Here is a 5,514-nt window from a genome sequence, read left to right as displayed (position 1 = left end):
GGGCCAAGAAAACCGGAGGTGGCATGCTGTCACAGTGGTGAGCACTGCTACCTCAGAGCGACAGGATCCCGAGATCGATTGAAGCCTTGGGTGACTGTTCAGTTTGCAGGTTATCCCCGTGCCTTCGTGGGCTTTTTTGGGGTGCTTTGGTTGCCTCCCACTGTCCAACGATGTGCAAGTTAGGTGGAATGGCCATGATGTGCAGGTTAGGTGAAGTAGCCAATGATACGCAGGTTAGGTGGAATGGCCATGATGTGCAGGTTAGGTGGAATGGCCACGATGTGCAGGTTAGATGGGGCCATGCTGTTACACGGATCTAGCAGGTGAGATGCTCTTTAGGAAGGCATGTCCAGACTGGCCTCATTCTGCACTGTAGGCAAAACCTGCGGATTGTGGGCCGACCGGAGGTGATCGAAGGTACAGATCCCAGAAACTATGTGGCCCAGATGCTGGGCAACCTGGTGGGAAGGGAGGCTTTCTCCATTCAATCAGAAATACACAGAGCACACTGGTGGCTGCGACCAAAGCCCAAAACCTCGGACCAGACAACGTAGCAATAGTAAAATTGCGCCGGCATTAGGACCGGTAGAGAATCCTGCGCAGGGCCAGCCAGTCTAAGAACTGCAGCTGAGAAAGAAACGAAGTTAGAATTTCCCAGAACATTGGGGCTGACCTGGTCAAGCCCCGGGCTAAATTTAACAGAGCAAAGGCGGTACAAGAACGGCCTACATTTTGGTATGCTGTACCCAGCCAAGCTCTAGGTCACATACCAGGGTAAAGAACATTTCTTCATAGCTCCGGCGGAGGCTGGTAGGTTTGTCTCAGACTCCGAGCTGGATCAACGACAACAAGGGAAACAATGAGGAGCCCATGGGAAGGAATGGCAATGCGGCAATGAGCCGACACAGCGAATGACTTGCATCAAGAACAATTTATGCGGGAGAACGTGGCCTCGTTGGAGACAATGATGCTAGCGACAGAGGGAAGGCGGAGGGCCAATCAGGAAGATTACACGGTCAGACAGGACATCGAGTGGGAAGGATGTCCAGAGAGCGGCGAGCGAAAATCCGGACAGAGACTGCCGGGAGGGGGGTCACTACACTAGCGGGATAGCTAGCACCGGGATCATGCAGCCGCCAGAGGTCGCGGCTAACCTTCAACAGGGGGGACAGTTGCAGGTAGGGTGGGATGGGGGCAAATGAGGAAACAAGCAGGAGGATAGAAGGGGGCGAGCCACGGGAAGGGGGAATGGGACGGGACGAAGGCAGGGGTATATATAAACTGATAAGAGCAAAATGATAACGGCAGTATGGCTACAAAGGTCTGCAACCGGGGGCCCGAAGCAAACAAGTACTAAGTAACCACCTAGTACGGCGTCTGGGTGAATAGAGACCCAGGGGAGCTGTGGCATATCCACGTGGCGGATGCACAGTTAGCAGCCATGCTGGGTGCCCGCTGGACAACGGGAAACCCCGGAAGCAGGGGCCCGACTACATGGGCAGAAAAGGTGCCGGCGGCCATCTTGGACGGATGCATCCACCAGATAACTGTGATTGATCCCACCAGAGTGGTGAGGGGGAACAAAAGCACCCCTACCTGGATAGTCACCCGTCAAGGGACTCAACGGCCCAGTGAAAATATCGAGAATCTTCATCCACGTGAGAAACATGAAAGCTGATATAATCTTCCTTCAAGAGACACACCTTTAGAGTAGGACCAGCTGCGGAAAAGGAGGGGCTGGGTAGTACAGGCCTACCATTCCTGCTAATGGGACGTGGGACAGAGCGGTAGCCGTACTAATTAAAAGCAGTGCACCAAATCCGCCAGGTTAGGGGACCCTATATGAATACGGGCACAAAGGGAACCATGGTTGACAAGAGAGGTTGAATGTCTTGTTAAGAGGAAGAAGGATACTTATGTAAGGCTGAAGAAACAGGGCTTAGACAGGGCGCTGGAGGGATACAAGATAGCCAGGAGGGAACTGAAGAAAGGGATTAGGAGAGCTAAGAGAGGGCATGAAAAATCTTTGGCAGGTAGGATCAAGGAAAACCCCAAGGCCTTTTACACATATGTGAGAAATATGAGAATGAGTAGAGCGGGGGTAGGTCCGATCAAGGACAGTAGCGAGAGATTGTGTATTGAGTCTGAAGAGATAGGAGAGGGCTTGAACAAGTATTTCTCTTCAGTATTTACAAACGAGAGGGGCCATATTGTTGGAAAGGAGAGTGTGAAACAGACTGATAAGCTCGAGGAGATACTTGTCAGGAAGGAAGATGTGTTGCGCGTTTTGAAAAACTTGAGGATAGACAAGTCCCCCGGGCCTGACGGTATATATCCAAGGATTCTATGGGAAAAAAGGAATGAAATTGCAGAGCCGTTGGCAATGCTCTTTTCGTCCTCGCTGTCAACAGGGGTGGTACCAGAGGATTGGAGAGTGGTGAATGTCGTACCCCTGTTCAAAAAAGGGAATAGAGATAACCCTGGGAATTACAGGCCAGTTAGTCTTACTTCGGTGTTAGGCAAAGTAATGGAAAGGGTACTGAGGGATATGATTTCTGAGCATCTGGAAAGGCATTGCTTGATTAGGGATAGTCAGCACGGATTTCTGAGGGGTAGGTCTTGCCTTACAAGTGTTATTGACTTCTTTGAGGAGGTGACCAAGCATGTGGCTGAAGGTAAAGCAATGGATGTAGTGTACATGAATTTTAGTAAGGACATTTGATAAGGTTCCCCATTGTAGGCTTGTGCAGAAAGTAAGGAGGCATGGGATAGTGGGAAATTTGGCCAGTTGGATAACAAACTGGCTAACCGATAGAAGACAGAGTAGTGGTGGATGGCAAATATTCAGCCTAGAGCCCAGTTATCAGTGGTGTACTGCAGGGATCAGTTCTGGGTCCTCTGCTGTTTGTGATTTTTATTAATGACTTGGATGAGGGAGTTGAAGGGTTGGTCAGTAAATTTGCAGATGATACGAAGATTGGTGGAGTTGTGGATAGTGAGGAGGGCTGTTGTCGGCTTCAAAGAGACATAGATGGAATGCAGAGCTGGGCTGAGAAGTGGCAGATGGAGTTTATCCCTGACAAGTGTGAGGTTGCCCATTTTGGAAGGACAAATATGAATGCGGAATACAGGGTTAACTGTATGGTTCTTGGCAATGTGGAGGAGCAGAGAGATCTTGGAGTCTAGATCTTTGAAAGTTGCCACTCAAGTGGATAGAGCTGTGAAGAAGGCCTATGGTGTGCTAGCGTTCATTAGCAGAGGGATTGAATTTAAGAGCCGTGAGGTGATGATGCAGCTGTACAAAACCTTGGTCAGGCCACATTTGGAGTACTGTGTGCAGTTCTGGTCACCTCATTTTAGGAAGGATGTGGAAGCTTTGGAAAAGGTGCAAAGGAGATTTACCAGGATGTTGCCTGGAATGAAGAGTAGGTCATACCAGGAAAGGTTGAGGGTGCTAGGCCTTTTCTCATTAGAACGGGGAAGGATGAGGGGCGATTTGATAGAGGTTTATAAGATGATTAGGGGAATAGATAGAGTAGACAGTCAGAGACTTTTTCCCCGCGAGGAACATACCATTACAAGAGGACATAAATTTAAGATAAATGGTGGAAGATATAGAGGGGATGTCAGAGGTAGGTTCTTTACCCAGAGAGTAGTGGGGGCATGGAATGCACTGCCTGTGGAAGTAGTTGAGTCGGAAACGTTAGGGACCTTCAAGCTGCTGTTGGATAGGTACATTGATTAGGGTAGAATAATGGAGTGTAGGTTAACTTCTTAAGGGCAGCACGGTAGCATTGTGGATAGAACAATTGCTTCGCAGCTCCAAGGTCCCAAGTTCGATTTCGACTTGGGTCCCTGTCTGTGTGGAGTCTGCACATCCTCCCCGTGACTGCGTGGGTTTCCTCCGGGTACTCCGGTTTCCTCCCACAGTCCAAAGATGTGCAGGTTGGGTGGATTGGCCATGAAAAATTGTCCAAAATTCTTTGATTAACCTAGGACAAAAGTTCGGCGCAACATCGTGGGCCGAAGGGCCTGTTCTGTGCTCTATTTCTCTATCTAAAGGCAGCCACCTGCTGGTGCACGAGCTTAAAAAGCAGGCAGCCACAAGGCAAATTGCGCAAATTAGAGACAGCAGATGCACATTAGAAACAGACCCAGCCAAGGTCAACAAAACCTTTGATGCCGTTTACCGGGGGCAGAATACCTCGGAGACCCCAGCAGGAGACTCTGGGTTCAAACAGTTCCTCGACGGACTGCACGTGCCAGTCGTGGGGGATGACAGGGAACGGCCAGGAAGCACCTCTAGAGCAGGAAGAAATCATGGAGAGTATTATATCCATGCAGCGTTAAAGTAAATGGGACGGATAGTTCTCGGCGGACCAGAGATGTTCACAGACTTACTGGTGAGGGACACACTACTGCCTATGCTGGCACAAGCCTCATGATCGCAAATACTTAAAAAAAAAAAGACCCAACCAAATGCGGTTCCGACAGACCCATCTCGCTACTTAACGTAAACACCAAAATATTGGCCAAATTCGTACCTGAAAGGCTGGAGAAATGCATACCAGAAGTGGTCGCAGAAGACCATACGGGATTTGTCAAAGGTATTAGCAATAAAATGGATGAACTAACAGCGCATTAGATATAAATTAGTATGATATAATTGCGATTACGGAGACATGGCTGCGGGGCGAACAGGGATGGGAACTGAATGTCCCAGGGTTCTCAGTATTTAGGAAGGACGGACATAAAAGAAAAGGTGCTGGCGTGGCACTGCTGGTGAAAGAGGAAATTAACACAATAGTGAGAAAGGATATTAGCTCTGACAATGTGGAATATGGATGGGTAGAGTTGAGAAATACCAAGGGACAAAAAACATAAGTGGGTGTCATAATTAGACCCACAAAGTGCACTGGTGATGTTGGGAATGGCATTGAACAGGAAATTAGTGATGCGTGTAATAAGGGAATATCTGTGAACATGGGTTATTTTAATCTTCACATATATTGGGCAAATCAAATTAGCCACAATACCGTAGAGGAGGAGTTCCTGGATTGTATAAGGGATGGTTTTCTTGAACAATATTTGGAGGAACCAACGAGAGAGCAGGCCATCTTAGACTAGGTACTGTACAATGAGAAGGGAATTATTGCCAATCTGGCTGCACGAGACCCCTTGGGGATGAGTGACCATAACATGCGGAATCATTTATCAAGATGGAGAGTGAAGTCATTGATTCGGAGACTAGGGTGCTGAATCTTAATGCAGGGAACTATGAGGATATGAGACGTGAGTTGGCCTTAATAGATTGGGGTAAGTTACTAAAAGGGATGACAGTGGATAGACAACGGAAAACATTCAAGGTACGCATGGGGGAACTACAGCAAAAGTTCATTCCTGTCCGGCACAAAAACAATGGGGTAGGAGGGTAAAATGCGTTGCTTACAAAGGGAATTCGAAATTGTATCCATTCCAAGAAAGAAGCATACAGATTTGGCCAAGAAAAATAAT

This window comes from Scyliorhinus canicula, chromosome 6 (genome assembly GCF_902713615.1).
Source record: "Scyliorhinus canicula chromosome 6, sScyCan1.1, whole genome shotgun sequence".
NCBI lineage: Eukaryota > Metazoa > Chordata > Chondrichthyes > Carcharhiniformes > Scyliorhinidae > Scyliorhinus > Scyliorhinus canicula.
This window is presented reverse-complemented; position numbering follows the sequence as displayed.